This window comes from Bubalus bubalis, chromosome 6, assembly GCF_019923935.1.
Source record: "Bubalus bubalis isolate 160015118507 breed Murrah chromosome 6, NDDB_SH_1, whole genome shotgun sequence".
Classification (NCBI taxonomy): domain Eukaryota; kingdom Metazoa; phylum Chordata; class Mammalia; order Artiodactyla; family Bovidae; genus Bubalus; species Bubalus bubalis.
Genome location: NC_059162.1, coordinates 48,974,284 through 48,991,975, shown reverse-complemented (window position 1 = coordinate 48,991,975; position 17,692 = coordinate 48,974,284). Strand labels below are relative to the sequence as shown.

The following is a 17,692-nucleotide window of genomic DNA, read 5'->3' as shown; positions in this document are numbered from 1 at the left end:
CTTTAGAAATGAGCCCTGGGACGCTAACTCACCCCCAAAGAATCTAGCTTTTGAAACTATAAAGTGGAGCCCTTAAGAATATCTCGACCTTCTGATGATTCCACTCTAGAGAGTTTGTTTTTGTTGTTTAGTAGCTCAGTCATGTCCAACTCTTTGCGACCCCCTGGACTGTAGCCCGTCAGGTTCCTCTGCCCATGGAAAAAATACTGGAGAGGGTTGCCGTGGCCTCCTCCAGGGGATATTCCCAACCCAGGGACTGAATCCATCTCCTGCATCGCCTGCATTGGCAGGCGGGTTCTTTATTGCTGAGCCACCAGGGGATCGAGTTTAAAGACAGGCAAAGCTAATCTATTTCATTAGTGATCAAAATAGCACTGAGCTTAGGGAAGGGGAGGGACTAGTGATTGGGAAGTATCTCCAGGGACATTTCTGAGCTTTGGGTTATGTTGTTTATATTGGGTATACTGATGTTCTAACTTTGCAGTAACTCACTGAACTGTACACTCATGACTGGTCTACTTTTCTTTGTGTATGCTATACTTCAATAAATTGTAAGTATCTAAAAAAGAAAAAAATAGAGTACCCTGACCCATCTCTAGCCGCATCTCCCCATTGCCACTCTGCATTCTCCTACTCTACTTTATTTCTGATCAAAACACTCTTTTCGAATTAATATCCATTTTGATTTCAAGATTTATTTGTTTAGAGTCTCTCTCATTCCTTTCTAGCATGGAAGCTCCATGAGGGCATGGGTTTTTGTCTGTTTTGTTCACAGCTGTCTCTTCAGTACTAGAACAGTCTCCAGAACATAAGAGGCACCCAATAAATATTTGTTAAATGACAAAATGCACTCATCTATTCAATATTTTATTCAACCAGAAAACTGGATTTGTTTCATCTAAGAAAATTGTTGTAGAATACTTTCTGAATGCCTGGAATTATTCCCTGGGTTTGGGGCTGGGGTCTGGGAAGAGTTGGAGGAGAAAAACAAAGCAAAACAAATCCAAGTGCTCCCTTCATTTTTTATATATGCCTCAAATTAACCTTTTGAGGCAAGCAGGCTTATCATGGTGTTCCAGAGGAAGAAATGGAGGTTCACAGAAAGTAATTTGCCCAAAACCACATGGCCACTAAGTCGTAAAGGCCAGACCTTTTATGAGATATACAAATACCACCTATAGCAGCCGTCACTGGCCCTTCTTTCTCTGTAATTGTCTCTCCAAGTTAGCCGGCTTCCCAGACGGAAAAGCTGTTCTAACACTCAGGTTCTGATACAAGTCCCTCATTGAATAGAATATTGTGTAAACTGCAAACTTTTTTTTTTTAATCTGCCTTGGTTTGAGATTTCTACACTATAAGCTCTAAAAAGCAGAGTAATTCATCATGACACTCACAGGATGAGAGAACGTGCCTGGAGAGGAGACATCCAAATTTAGAATTTTCTGAACAACGACAAAAGTTCTGGAACCTCTCAGAATGTCCTAGGTAGGATTCCCACTGGATTTGCTGTCTCATTTGTAGAGAATTCCTGGTTTGCACTATAAGTGAAAATAAAATCCATTTCCCATCAAATTTAGGCTTAGATTTTTTTGTGATATATTTCCCTTTCCAGGCCCCCAGGAATTTAGCCTTCTAATCCCCAGACAGCAGACTGGGAACACTTGGAAATTCTTAGGATTGAGCAACTGAGGACTCCAATAAACGCCTCGGCAGTCAGGAAACATCCCGTTGGGTGAGTTAGTTGTCATGAGATCTCTCTGAAAGAAGTTTAACTCCTAGTTCCAAGAAAATGCCTGTTTATCTTTGTATATTACAGGACCACTATAAATCCAGGATGTCAACTGAAAAAAAATGTCCAACCTAAAAGTTTACAATTACCTTTTATCTGGGGCGTTACTGAGAACTATAGCCCGAGATGGCAGATAGCCCTGAGGGACTGTTCCAACGAGCTACGGGAGGAGCTAGGATATATAGGAGTTTTTGCTGGAGGAAGAGACAACAAGCAAAACTCCCTGCACAGTCAAACATTAAAAGATAACTGCTAATCACACACGCACAAACCCAGACATCTCAAGTTAATGATTTTAATCTTTTCTGTGTATGAGAAGGTATAAAAGTCTGTGTTCCCTGAAATTATTCCTTCGATATGTATCTTACTTAGGCCCTGAATCCAGTTTTTCTCCATCCTAAATTCCCCTTGAATGCACTATTGGGGCAGCTGCAGGGGCTGATACCTTTATGGCTGCAGCATCCTTTGTTTACTGAAACGGCGGTGATGTTTTTTTGTCCACAGGAGCAGTGGTTCCACTCACCAAGTATAGGAGGGTAAGCCAGCTCAGCAGGTTTCACTGCAAATAAATATCTTTCTAGCAAGTATTTTAATAATAAAATTTATTCCAACAGAATTTCTCTTAAACCTTATTTATGTTAGTTTATTTCCTTTAACTACTCATTTGGTTTGTGAAATGATTTTTTTAAAGTTTTTGGTTAATTTCTTTTGCTATGCTCTCAGGTAAAAACCACATTTGTTGCAGAAAGAGCCTAAATATTTGCTCCTACCCTGATAAAATATGTACCTCTTTAGGCTTGATGGGAAGGAGTCAACAGCAGTGTTGTAGATACTATCACGTCCTGGTCTCCCAGCTTGGGCACCCCAAACCTGGCAAGGCCAGAAACTGACAGATGAAAAGATGCTCAACATCTTTAGTCACTAGAAAAATACAAATCAAACCACAGTCAGATAACATTTCACACACACTCAGATCAGATCAGATCAGATCAGTCGCTCAGTCGTGTCCGACTCTTTGCAACCCCATGAATCGCAGCACGCCAGGCCTCCCTGTCCATCACCAACTCCCGGAGTTCACTGAGACTCACGTCCATAGAGTCAGTGATGCCATCCAGCCACTAGGATGGCTGAAATAAAAAAGACAGAGTGTACAAACAAGTGTTGTTAAGGATGTGGAGAAATTGAGACTCGTACATTGCTACTAAGACTATAAAATCATGAAGTTCCTTTGGAAAACAGTACTTTAAAAAAAAAAAAATTGACATTGAGCAACCACATGGGCACTTTAACTCTTAGGCATATACTCAAGAGAAGTGAAAACATCTGTCCACACATATGCTGTATTTTTAGTCGCTCAGTCAGGTCCAACTCTTTGCAACCCATGGACTGTAGCCCACCAGGTTCCTCTGTCCATGAAATTTTCCAAGCAAGAATACTGGAGTGGTTGCCATTTCCTTCTCCAGGGGATCTTCCCAACCCAGGGATCAAATCTACATCTGCTTTGGCAAGCAGATTCTTTTACCACTGAGCCACTTGGGAAGCCCCCATCTACATATATATGTGTACACAAATGTTACTGCAGAATGATTCATAATAGCCAAACAAGTGAAACAACCTAAATGCCTAACAACTTGTGAATGGATAAATTATACATCATATACCCTTACAATAGAATATTATTTGGCTAGGGAAAAAACATTGATATATGCTACAAGATGGATGAACCTTGAAAGCAGGCTAAATAAAAGAACCCAATCACAAAAGGTCATAATTGTGAGATTTTTTTCTATATGAAATGACCAGAAGAGGCAAATTCATAGGAACAGAAAGGAGATTAGTGGTTGCCAGGGCCTGGGGGGAGGAGAGAATGGGGAGTGCTAATGGGTGTGTGTGTATATATATATATATATATATATAATTTTTTTCTCAGTGGATAGTGATGAAAACATTCTGCAATTCAATAGTGGAGATGATTGTACAACTTTGCCAATGTACTAAAAAAAAATTGAATTCCATACTTTAAAATGTTGAATTTTATGGTATGTGAATTACATCTCAAATAATCTAGTGGAGAGAGATATATATAAAAATAAAATAATATGAAAAAAATCATTATTACAATTAAATTATTCTCTTTGAAAACCACTTTCCATCTATTGCAAGAGCTCAATGGATTCCTTTGTAAACACAGAGCATTGAAGTATATGAAATTGTGAATCGGGGAAGAGTACATTAATCTTAGCTTCCCCCGATGGCTCAGTGGTTAAGAATCCGCCTGCAATGCCGGAGATGAGGGTTCAATCCCTGTGTTGGGAAGATCCCCTGGAGGATGGCATGGCAACCCACTCCAGTATTCTTGCCTGGAGAATCCCATGGACGGAGGAACATGGCAGGCTACAGTCCATAGGGTTGCAAAGAGTCAGACATGACTGAAGTAACTTAGCACGCACGCACATTTTTCTTTACTTCCATTTTTCTCTGTGGTACATCACACCTTGCCCTGTTTCTGGATGCCTATTTTTGCCTTATAATCCAGGGCTTTCTCAAAGCATCGCATTGTTGCAATTACATAAAAAATCTCTTGTAGTGCTTGTGAAAAATTCAGTGGGACCCACTGAAACAGAAACTCTATGTGTATGACTCTGAAGTTTGCCTCTTTAATAAACTTCTAGCAATAAAGCCGAGACATTACTTTGCCAACAAAGATCCATCTAGTCAAGACTATGGTTTTTCCAGTGGTCATGTATGGATGTGAGAGTTGGACTATGAAGAAAGCTGAGTGCCAAAGAATTGATGCTTTTGAACTGTGGTGTTGGAGAAGACTCTCGAGAGTCCCTTGGACTGCAAGGAGATCCAACCAGTCCATTCTGAAGGAGATCAGCCCTGGGATTTCTTTGGAAGGAATGATGCTGAAGCTGAAACTCCAGTACTTTGGCCACCTCATGCGAAGAGTTGACTCATTGGAAAAGACTCTGATGCTGGGAGGGACTGGAGGCAGGAGGAGAAGGGGACAACAGAGGATGAGATGGATGGCATCACTGACTCAATGGACATGAGTCTGAGTGATCTCCAGGAGTTGCTGATGGACAGGGAGGCCTGGCGTGCTGTGATTTATGGGGTCACAAAGAGTTGGACACAACCGAGTGACTGAACTGAACTGAGCAATAAAAACAATACTATTTTAATAGTAGCTTTACCTATAGAATACTATGTGCAGGCACTATCCCAAGTATCTAGCATTATTTAACTCATTTAATCTTCTGTACAATCTATGATAGGGTGCTACTATTATCCCCATCTTACAGATGAATAAACTGAGGTACTAAGAGATGAAGAAACTTTCCCAAAGGCACGTAACTAGTAAGTAATAGAGCCTGGAGTCATATGCAGGCATTCTGGCTTTAGATTTTGAATTCTTGATCACTTCACAATACTATCTTCTATGGATACAATGTTTGTGTCTCCCCAAATTCATATGCTGAAATCTTAAGCCCCAACTGTGATGGTATTAGGATGTGGGGCTTTGGGGGAAGTGCTTAGGTTATGAGGGGGGAGCCTTATGAATGATTAGTGCCTTTATATAAAAGAGGTTCCTGCTTCGCAGGTGGCTCAGTGGTAAAGAATCCACCTGCCAGTGCAGGAGATGTGGGTTGGATCCCTGGGTCAGGAAGATTCCCTGGAGAAGGAAATGGCAAACCAATCCACTATTGTTGCCTGGGAAAACTTATGGACAGAGGAGTCTGCTGGGCTACAGTCCATGGGGTCATAAGAATCAGACACAACTGAGTGAGTAAACAATAAAAGAGCTTCCAGAAGTTCCATCATGTGAACACAGAGAGAAGGTCCCAGCTATGATCAAGGAGGAGAACTCTCAAGGGAACATGGCCATGCTGATGCCTTGATCTTGGACTTCCCAGCCGCCAAAGTTGTGAGAAATAAATTTATGGTGTTTATACCACCAGATATGTGGTATGTTGTTATTGCAGTCCAAATGGACTAAGACATCATCTCTTCTCCCCATTAATTCTTACGCTTGAGACTCATTGTTACAGTTACTATTTAATACATTACTTTGATCTGCAAAATAAATATCTAGCTTTTTAACTTTGATGTGAACATTTACCAAAATAAAATTTCTGAAAGTGTTCAGTTCAGTTCAATTGCTCAATCATGCCTGACTCTTTGCGACCCAATGGAATGCAGCACACCAGACTTCCCTGTTCATCACCAACTCCCGGAGCCTGCTCAAACTCATGTCCAAGTCGGTGATGCCATCTAACCATCTCATCCTCTGTCATCCCCTTCTCCTCCCACCTTCAATCTTTCCCGAAGAGTCAATTCTTCGTATCAGGTGGCCAAAGTATTGGAGTTTCAGCTTCAACATCAGTCCTCCAATGAATATTCAGGACTGATTTCCTTTAGGATGAACTGGTTGGATGTCCTTGGAGTCCAAGGGACTCTCAAGAGTCTTCTCCAACACCACAGTTCAAAAGCATCAATTCTTCGGTGCTCAGCTTTCTTTGTGGTCCAACTCTCACGTCCATACATGACCACTGGAAAAACCATAGCTTTGACTAGATGGACCTTTGCTGGCAAAGTAATGTCTCTGCTTTTGAATGTGCTATCTAGGTTGGTCATCACCTTTCTTTAAAGGAGAAGCGTCTTTTAACTTCATGGCTGCAGTCACCATCTGCAATGATTTTAGAGCCCAAGAAAATAAAATCTCTCACTGTTTCTCTGGTTTCCCCATCTATTTGCCATGAAGTGATGGGACTGGATGCCTTGAAATTCATTTTTTGAATGTTCAAGCCAGATTTTTCTCTCTTCTCTTTCGCTTTCATCAAGAGGCTCTTCAGTTCCTTCTGAAAGAGTTGTAAGATTGTAGACTTGAAGACAGGGACATGAGAGGCTATAGCTTTGGCCAGGGACCACACCCACCCTTCCTTCCCCCTCATTAATTAGCTCTAGTGAAGTCAACTGCCCAGAGAAGAGGCCTGGCTCCTGCAGAAGAAACCTGGCCTGGATTCCATTCCTGAAGCCAGAGCTAACCTTCCCCCCAAGGTATTTCTGATTCATAGGGCTTGGAGAGGAGCCTTGCCTGAGGGTGTTATCACTTTTGTCACTGAGCTGGGTCAGGCCTGTTTGGAAGCTCTGGCCAGCTTTGGGCTGCCTACTAATGGTTGATGGCCCCAGCCATTCCTGGCTGGCATTGGGTCCCCAGCTTCTGTCTGGCTAGAGTCACCCATCATGTCCTCAAGGGCCACACTTGTTTCCACATCACGTGGGATGTTCCGTGGTGGCTTTTTCAGCAGCCGGCAGTGTAGGATAGTGGAAGAAGCACAGGTGCAGGGTCTGGATCTGCCCCCAGGGGCAGGCGCATTGGTCCTGCAGTGTCTCCCTGACATAAACCCTTCACCTATAAAGAGAGATCACTCTTTCCAGATGATCACAACAACATCATGGACATGACTTCCCACTGTGTCACATTAGCATCATCATTCTGAATCGCCAGTCTTTAACTCCTAGTCTGGCCTCCCTCATCTAAAAAGGGCCTGCGTCCACTCACTCATTCAACAATTATTAATTGAATGTATATGTGACTTCCTTTGTAGATAACACACAGAACTGCAAAGTGACTAACAGGCATCTCAAATTTAACATCATCTTATAGTCATAGTCATTGTGGACCTCTTCATTTCTCCCCCACACCTGGCCCTCTTCCAGTCTGCCCCTGTCTTGTAACCAGCACCAGCAGCCATTCCGTTACTAAAGCCAAAACCTAGAAGTCATCCTAGACTTTTCTCTTCATTCATTCAGTCCATCAGCAAGGTCTTCAAAGATCACCTGAGCCCCTCCCTCACGTGAACATTTCTGCTCTCATCACTTGTGACATTCCTCATGCCTGTTTCCCTGTTTGTTCACAGGCTGTGCCACACTCAGCCATCAGGATAAACCAAAGCCCACCACCACTCCCCCACTGGGAAATGAAACCCAGTGTTCTTGCCAAGTCAGCAAGACTTAACCTGGACCACACCACCTCTCGCCCACCTCTCTAACATTGTCCCCCACACAGCTCCCCTTTCACTGTGTCCCTGCCACACCAGCTGTCTACTTTCTGCCATCCCGACACAGCCAAGCACATTCCCATCTCAGACCTCCACACTGGCTGCTCCCTTGGCCTGGAACGCTCCCTCCTTCCCCGAATACCATATGCCTCCTTCTCATCACCTTGGTTTCAGTTCAAATAGTATGTCTTCAGAGAAACCACCACTCCTGTCCTGAATTGCCCTCTCTTCCTTTATTTGTTCTAGTTTCTTCACAGCATCCGTTGCAATTTGAATTTATGTTTCTTGTGTATTTATTTACATGTCAGGTAGTGTCATTTTCCTCAACTGTAATAGAAGCTTCTTGGGGGTGGAGGCTGGCTGGTATCCCCAGCTCCAAAAGCCCACACATGACAGGCTCTCGGTAAAGATTTCTTAAATGACATGATGTCATTGACGTGATGACTTGATGTCACTGCTGCAGCTCTGGTTTCAACTATACTTGACTTGTTCTTGGTGTTGTTTAGTTGCTAAGTTGTGTCCAACTCTTTGTGACCCCATGGACTATAGCCTACCAGGATCCTCTGTCCATAGGATTTTCTAGGCAAGAATAATGGAGTGGGTTTCCATGCCCTCCTCCAGGGGATCTTCCTGACCCCAGGGATCGAACCTGAGACTCTTATGTCTGCTGCACTGGCAGATGGGTTCTTTACCACTAGCCCTATCCGGGAAGCCCCAACCTTACTTGGTGTCTAACCAGCCCCTCACACCTGGTATGTCCAAATCTGCTGTCCCATATTGTACTTCCACAATATAGCATGCTGTGCTTGTGAAAAGCTCCAGCCTGCCAAAACCCTCATAGTCGACCTTAACTCTTCCCTTTCTTTCATACCAATATTGCATCTGTCAACAAGTCCTGTTAGCACTACCTACAAAATATATTCAGAACAAGACCCTTGCTCACCTGCTCCTACTACCAGGCTGCCTCATGGCACCGTCACCTCCTTGCAATTCTCTCCTAATTGCTCTCTGGCTTCCACTTTTGTCTCCTTTGTCTGATCTCAACTTATTAGAGTGATTTTTTTAAACTTTCACCTCCCCCATAGTCAGAACCCTTGGATGACCTCTCATCTGATATAGCACATTGTCTGAGTATATCACAGCCTTCCAAACCTTACACAGTCTGGCTTCCAGACCTGTCTGACCACATCACTACCCTACTCACTCTGCTCCACCAGCAGAGCCACACCAGCCTCCTTGCTGTCCTTCTCCATTTCCTTCTTCAGGGGATCTTCCTAACGCAGGGACTGAACCCACATCTCCCATGTCTCCTGAGTTGCAGGCAGATTCTTTACCACTGGGCCACTGGGGAAGCCTGGGATTAGCCATAAACCAGTTAAATAGGGGCAGTTATCACAACTAACCACTGCAGCAAGTTTTTCCACTACGAAATTTGATTCTATAAACTTCCCATAGAGTAAAAATATTCACTCCACTGGGCACCACAGTCAACTTGGCCACCCAAAGGCTCTTAACTTACACACGACAGGAGAATCCATATTTCCATGTTCAAGTGTAAGACATTTCTTGAAATTTTGTGGTGAGTCAGGGATTTTTATGAGTTAATATTCACACACTCTCAACACACATTTTTTCTTTCATTTATTGGAAGATATGAAGAAACTGCATGGTAATTAATCTGAAAAATATGTAGCGGTGATGACTAAGCAAACACCTCAGCTTTCATGATTGTGGCTGGCTGAAGTTCCCAGGAATGCTTCCCCCCACCCCTGCCCCCGGGGCAAACCCTCCCAGAAAGCTTACCACATGCTAGCATCATGAGGACAAATGTCAAGAAGACATGACCCTTGACCTCAAGGGGTTCCCAGTCTGGTGGGAGAGATAAAGCTTTCTCACCTGCAGAGTTATCCAGCCCTGCGAGGCAGTGAGTACAGTGTCTGCTGAGGAGAACTGACTACATGTGATCCTTGTGGACAAGAGGGACCCAGGGCCTCCGAGAGATGGGCTCTGAGCTGGTCTTGAAAAAGAGCAGGATGTGGAAAATGAAAGTTTCACAGAGCAGAGTTGCTCAGCAACCTCCTACCTCTGGCTATGACCTCTGTTAATAAGAAAGAAATTAAATTTGAACACATTTGGACCACTGTATTTCGAAGTCTCTTTGTTACAGCAGCTTAGCCAATAGCCTAACTGATACATCTGTGAAGCACTTTTGGAATTTACCTTCTCCTAACACATTCAGTCCACTATGACTCCATCAGCAAGACTGAAGGAAGGGAGCCAATAACTCCTTGGCTCCCTTGTTGATGAGCCAAGCATTATTCTAAAAAAAGAAAGAAAGAAATCCATCAACTCTAATCTCCCACTGACTTGGCCAGGCAGGGGCTTTCACTTTCTTCTAGCGATAAAGAAGCTGAAGTACAAAGGTTTCCCAAGGTCACACACAGCTAGGAAGCTTCAAAGACCAGGAACGCAGATAGCTCTGATTTGCTGGAGGACCCATGCATAATCGATTGTAGAGGTTCAAAGGACTACATCGGGTGTGCCCTGTGACTGACTCTTCACTTGGGAGGGCAACAGACAGAATCACCGATGCTCTACTGAATCCAAATGGGACCAGTTGACCTGGGGAGTGGAGCAGTCTTTTAGAACTAGAAAAGAACTTGGAAATTTTCCAGTTTAACCACCTCACTTTATAGATGAGGAGACTGAGGCTTAGAGAGGTCAGGTGGTTTCTCTGAAGTTCCATGTGCCTACATAGTTCATGTCGCTGTTCAGCACAGCAAACCATGAACCTACGTCCTGGGCCTCACGGACAAAAGGCTAAAAATCAGGGCATGTGTTTTCTTGAAGACCTTCTTTGAATCTCTCTGAGGTCAAGAAGCAGACAATGATGGAAGGTGTTCTGTGTGGATGGGTGAGATGGACATGGGCAAAAAAGTGCCTCAGTTACTGTGGTCCAGAGCTGATGCTTGACCAAATTCTAAAGTAGGTCAAACTTGTCCTTGTCCCTAAGTCTCCCTTTCTGGGTCCCTTGCTCTTCTTCAGATTCTGACAGGGGACCGCCTGGTAGGAATGTAAGCTGTGTTCTGGGGTATGTATGTTCATGTAGGCTCTCTCTCCAACCATCAGTGAAAAACTGTGTTTTCCTCAAAGAGACTTCAGGCCCAGCCAGCAAGCAGGGGCAAAGGAGGGAGGAGAGGAGACGGGAAATCTGATATGCATAAGAGTGCGGCCATCTCTGCAAACAGCCTTGGGCCCTGTGGATGGAGGGTGTCCGAGCTGGTCTGTGTGCTGGGGCTCAGCCCTGCTTCTCAGAAGACGTGTTTCAATGATGACAGAAGAGCTCTCATGTCTGTTTAGGACGCTCGCTGCGTTCCCGAAAGGCTCCTGACTAAAGCAAGCTGAGTCAGGAGCGGGCGCGTTTGTTAGATAAACCTAGAGAGTTATTGATTTCTCAAGACTTTGTAAACTGATTCTGTGTAGGAGTATTTCCTTTTCCTTATATGGATCATTAGGGAAGGTTGGCCACAGACCAGGAATTCAATTTCTAACCAAACAAATTTCCACCCACACACACACAACTTCACTCATTTTAGTACAGGCAACTTCTAATAAATAAAAGTGTTTTTTATTTTTCACCTTTGAGACTGACTAGTTAGTGGAACCTAGCTGAGGGTCTACAGGGGTCTTTTAAGGGTTCCTTTCTGGGCTGCTGTATTCCAACAGTACAGGATAACTTAAAAAGGTTTTCTTAAAAACAACAAGGTATCCTTAAAAAGCACCATAGGACAGATTTTTAAAATTGTTTTTATTTTTATTTTTGGTTATGCTGGATCTCCATTGCTTCTCAGGCTTTTCTCTACTTGTGGTGAGCAGGGGCTTACTCTTTGTTGCTTTGTGAGGGCTTCTCATTGTGGTGGCTTCTCCTGTTACAGAGCACAGGCTCTAGGCTCACGGGCTTCAGTTCAGTTCAGTTGCTCAGTTGTGTCCGACTCTTTGCAACCCCATGAATCGCAGCACGCCAGGCCTCCCTGTCCATCACCAGCTCCCGGAGTTCACCCAAACCCATGTCCATTGAGTCGGTGATGCCATCCAGCCATCTCATCCTCTGTCGTCCCCTTTTCCTCCTGCCCCCAATCCCTCCCAGCATCAGAGTCTTTTCCAATGAGTCAACTCTTCGCATGAGGTGGCCAAAGTACTGGTGTTTCAGCTTTAGCATCATTCCTTCCAAAGAACACCCAGCACTGATCTCCTTTAGAATGGACTGGTTGGATCTCCTTGCAGTCCATGGGACTCTCAAGAGTCTTCTCCAACACCACAGTTCAAAAGCATCAATTCTTCAGTGCTCAGCTTTCTTCACAGTTCAACTTTCACATCCATACATGACTACTGGAAAAACCATAGCCTTGACTAGACAAACCTTTGTTGGCAAAGTAATGTCTCTGCTTTTTAATATGCTTCCTAGGTTGGTTATAACTTTCCTTCCAAGGAGTAAGCATCTTTTAATTTCATGGCTGCAATCACCATCTGCAGTGATTCTGGAGCCCCCCAAAAATAAAGTCTGACACTGTTTCCACTGTTTCCCCATCTATTTCCCATGAAGTGACGGGACCGGATGCCATGATCTTCATTTTCTGAATGTTGAGCTTTAAGCCAACTTTTTCACTCTCCACTTTCACTTTCATCAAGAGGCTTTTTAGTTCCTCTTCACTTTCTGCCATAAGGATGGTGTCATCTGCATATCTGAGGTTATTCATATTTTGCTCCAAAGCATGTGGGATCTTCCCAGACCAGGGATCCATCCCATGTCTCCTGAATTGGCAGGCAGATTCTTTACCCACTGAGCCACCAGGGAAGCCCCAGGAAAGCCTTTAAACCTTAGTGCTCTCATTTGCTATTGTCACTACCCCTGGGATGAAGATTGTGGGTCATATTATCATTTCCATTTGCTAGATGTGGAAACTGATGCCCAGAGTGATGAAAAACTAGCCCAAATTCACAGAGCAAGAAACAAACCATTCTCTTCCAGTACATTTTCCCACTTTCCCACAGCATCTGCTTTCTTGGGGGATAAGTCTGAAATGCCACAGGTCAAAAGAGAGAATGGAGAAACCACCAAGACCCCATAGATAGTGCCTTCATTTGTTCATTCATTTAAAAACTTTTACTGAGCACCAGCCATGTGTCAGGCACCATTCTCAGTGCTGGGGATGCAGCCGTGAGTAAAGCAGACAGGAATCACACAGTTTTTCTGGTCTTATTCTTTGACTCATGTCCCTTTCTGGGTAACAACACCTGGCATTTACTTAGAGCTGAACAATTTACAATGTGCTCTCCTGTATCAGCTCCTAAAACCTTCACGGCCATCCTTCCGCTGGGTGTGTTGCCTGCAGGCACAGACAGATCTGGGATTCCATCCACCTCTTTTGAGGGCCATGCCAGCAGTGCCCTTGCAGTCCCTTTGCACTTTCTTCTTAAACAGCTAGCCAAGGGTCACAGCTGCTGGAGGGGCCACTGAGGAGCCTCAGAGCTGCTGCACCCCTCCCCTCCCTGCACCAGTTAGTGGGTTTCCCCAGTGAAACAATGGTGGGAAAGAGAGTCCCCCCCAGCAATTTGTCAGTTCACAGCTTGCAAAGCCACAGATCTGACCAAAGGTGGAGAAAGGATACAGGAGTTCATGCCCTTGTGACCTGTATGGCAGGTGGGGAAAGACCTGGAAGGGGTGGACTGGGAAGAGCGGCCACAGGAGACAGAGATGGGGGCTTTGCAGTAATAGGCTGGGGCATGTGTGCATCCATGGTTCACATGTATTTGCCCTGAAAGCAGCAGGGCCTCCCGATAGCAGTGAGCATTCAGGAAGGCAGCGTCCTTCTGGAGCCAGGGTGGGCTCAGTCTAACGGAGGCAGGAAGGGGGAAGTGAAAGCCACACCTTTTTTTGAGGTACCTCCATACTGTTTTCCATAGTGGGCTGCACAGCCTGCATTCCCACCAAAAGTGAATGAGGGTTCCCCTTTCTTCACATTCTTGTCCACACTTATTATTGCTTGTTTTTTTGATAATAGACATTCTAACAAGTGTGAGGTGACATTTCATCATGGTTTTAAATTGCATTTCCCTGATGATGAACAATATTGAGGATCTTTCCATGTGTCTGTTGGCATCTCTATGTCTTTTTTGGAAAGATGTCTTTTCAGGTCCTCTGCCCATTTTTCAATTGGATTGTTTGGATTTTTGATGTTGAGTTGTATGAGGTTTTTTGTATATTTCAAATATTAGTCCCTTATCAGATATATTATTTGCTCAAATATATTCTCCCATTCAGTAGGCTGCCTGTCTATTTTGTTGATAGTTTCCTTTGCTGTACAAATGCTTTTTAGTTTGATCTAGTTCCATTTGTTTATTTTTGCTTTTAGTTTCCCTTGCCTGAGAATACACATCCAAAATATTATTACTAAGACCAAGGTCAAAGAGCTTACTGCCTATGTTCTCTTGCAGGAGTTTCATGATTTCAGGTCTTACATCTAAGTCTTTAATCCATTTTGAGTTTATTTTTACATTTGGTTGTATGTGATCTTTTAAAGGCAATATTGCCAACTTTCTGTTCAGAAAAGTTGCACCAAATTTACCTTCCTTAAGCAGAAGTTTAAAGTAATGATTTGGGTCTGAATTTTTCCAACAAGAAATAAATAATCTTTTTGTCCTTATATATCCTATTTTTGTATTTTTGTTCTGATCCTTACTTCAGCTTACATTGTAAGCTTGTTTGTGTGTGTATGTGTGTCACTATCTTATATCTGCTCAGATTATAAAGTTCATTTAATTGATTGAAAAAAAAAAGTAACAATTTAGGGAACATTGTAACCTCCCATGCCTGTTACTCTGATTTGTTCCTATGATGATTAACAATAAAATCCATAAAAAAGCAAGGAGGTCCGTGAAGGATGTCAGAGAACCACAAAGAGAACATTGAGAAGTTGGTCCATGTTCTCAGGCTGTGGAAAGGAACAGCAGGAAATTGGATAAGATGAGAAAAGCTTTGAAAACATCCCTCAGGGATGGAAGAAAGGCTGATGTTGAAGGGGAGCCCGTGGAGATACTGTCCAGTGTGCGTTTTCACGCCTGAATTACACAGAAGGTTCCTTGGGAGGACGGTAGCTCTGCTTGCTTTACACTGGAGTCTGTGCACAGGGCTGGGTGCCCTTTGGGGCTCAGTCACATGGGACTGGAGGAGCAACTGGGAAGTAGACTTTACCACTGGACACCTGCAAGAGGGAGGGAGAGCGGAACTGCTGGGCCTGGCGAGCTCCAGGGGCAGCTAGGAGAAGTGTCAGGTGGAGGAGACCTAGATGCCTTCAGATGGCTAGCCAGTTCTCAACCACGTTGGGGTCCTTCTCAGCAAAGCATAGAAAGGTGAGCATCCAGGCTTTCTTTCATGGCACCTAATTCACTTTCCCTCAAGCCATCAACCATCTTTCACTGAGCAGCCACTTAACACCCGGCACTAAGGCAGGCCCACAGAAGAAGGGGAAGACACACTTGCCTGTGAGGAACCTGTGGGCTTGGTGAGGAGCTAAGACCCACGTGACCAGGAACGCACCCCAATCCATTCAAAAGATTGGCAGGTGAATGTCAGACTTGGGCGTGAGGAGGTGTGGCGGGCATCCTAAAGACCGAGGAGGGGTCAGCAGGATGGGGGCTTCAGGGAGGAGGGGAGGCTCAAACTTCATTGATTCTGGAGTGGGGGCCTCACATCCTTGCTTCTGTAAGGTGTGAAGAGCTGGTCCTTTTGAGAGGAAAAGTACCACCTGGCACTTCCTGGGTCCCCTGCCCTTCCCAGCAGCCTCTTACTTCATCATCAGTGCAGAGGGCTACCATAGAGGGAGGAAAGGAACAAGCAGCTGTGGGAAGGTAAAAATCTTTTGTGTCTGCCCCCTGGCTGCAAAACAAGTCTCCCCAGTCTGACTCATCTTTAGGGGAAGGGGAGGCTTCCAATATCCATCTTCCTAGAGTCCTTAGGATCAAAAAAAAAAAAAAAAAAAAAAAAAAAAGCCGACTACAGGGCCTATCAACATCCCATAGTTGGATAGCTGAAGCACTGGCATATTTACCTTGTTTAATCACCACCCCACCCCTCTGAGGAAAAAAGAAAAAATAAAACTTATTTCAGCCGCTTGAGGAGACAGAAAGAAAGAAAGAAATAGCAGTGACCTTTCTGCAGGACTGATGATAACTCGCTCCTTATAAGGAGCAGACAAAGAGCTCAGCTCATCGTTCAAGAATGTGTGGGCTTCCTGATGTGTTCCTCATGTTACCTGGCGATGGGGCTCCACACCTGAGCACAGCTTTTCTAGGACAGCAGAACGGGGAGCTCTCTTCTCACCAAGCCAAGAGAGTCCTGATTGCTGGAGATAACCCCAAGCACAGAGCCTCAGAGTTAGTGCTACACTTGGATTTAATGGGGCCAAAGAGTTAGTTAGAGAAAAAGCAACTTTCTTATTATTTGAAAAACAAACTTTCTAACAGCTATATAAGGGCTTCCCAGCTGGCTCAATGGTGAAGAATCTGCCAACCAATGCAGGAGATGCAGGAGACACAGGTTTGATCCTTAGGTAGGGAAGATCCCCTGGAGGGGGAAATGGCAAACCTTTCTAATTAATATTCTCTCCTGGATAATCCCACAGACAGAGGGGCCTGGCAGGTTACATTTCATGGGGTGACTCAGACATGACTGAGTTACTGAGCACACACACAACAGATATATAAACACCCGTCACACAATGAGTTACTATTTAACTCCCAGTAACAGAAGGGTCAAAGTTCACAGAAATAAATACCCACATTCCTCCAGGAGCTAATGGAGTAAACAAGCCATCATAATCTTTATTTACAGTGTCTCCTCTATGTCATATGCCTCATCTATGATTTATTAGTTACAGTAGTAATCCAGGAATCATGTCCATTTTACCAAAAAACATGCTGAAGCTGGAGAAGAGGGTATGTCACTTGCCTGAGTTCACACAGCCAGCATATAGAAACAGGGAGATTTGAACCTGAGTCTTTCTGACTCCAGAGCCCACAGTCAACAGGAGCCAGAAACACCTAAAGCCTATGGAACACCAGAGCCCTCTGGGGTTGCAGTGTGAAGGAATTTGGTCACACCAACTTGTCCTGTTTCTTGTAATCCCCAGGCCTTCAAGGAACACATTAAGGTTGTGTTGTTCTTCCTTCTAGTTCTGTTTTGCTCAGAAAAACAAGGAACCAGAAGTCACATCCCTGGGTGCTATCTCTGCTCAACACTGGAGGAGCCAGATCAGCGGGGCAGTGCAGGCCTTTCTGTGAGATGCTCCAAGGCTGAGCCTCCCTCTCCCTGGCCCCTGGTTGCCTGCCCCACCCATCCAGGCTGCATCTTTCTGGCTCCCAGAGCTAATCAGCTGGGCCAAACTCATTGCATTTTCAGTGTGGCTGTCCAGACATTTCCAACCTCCCACCCCTACAACTCATTCAAACAAATGTTTCACACCCACTATGTACCAAAGCACAGTCCTAAGGTTTTGAGGGATAAGACAGAGATGTCCCTGCCCTCTGGGAGCTGGCATTCAGGACTGTGGAGTCAATAACCAGCTAGTTACTCAATTACTTGCTTAAATATAATTGTATAAATTCTACAAAGATTAAAAAGTTGCTAAGACAGTGGATACCTGGGGTGGGGTCGGAGGTCCAGACTGGAAGTGGGGAATCAGAAAAAGCATCCCCCAAGAAGAAGACAAGATGGCTGGATGCAGAGAAAGGGCCAGAGGTCCAGCATGAGGCCAGAGAGGTAAGCAAGGTCCCATCTTGA

At 44.4% G+C, this 17,692-nt stretch overlaps 1 long non-coding RNA gene across 2 annotated transcripts in view; it reads left to right on the top strand.

The window, feature by feature from the left end:
• Positions 1 to 4,518, top strand: part of LOC123334049 — an 80,001-nt gene extending 75,483 nt beyond the window's left edge. The window contains exons 5-7 of one of the 2 annotated variants that reach the window (XR_006551797.1): positions 1,613 to 1,732; positions 2,294 to 2,325; positions 4,462 to 4,518. This is a non-coding gene — a long non-coding RNA (uncharacterized LOC123334049). Of the gene's footprint in view, positions 1 to 1,612; positions 2,403 to 4,461 lie in introns of those variants that run through there. The other variant, XR_006551800.1, reaches the window with a different exon arrangement.
• The last annotated feature ends 13,174 nt before the right edge of the window (positions 4,519 to 17,692 follow it).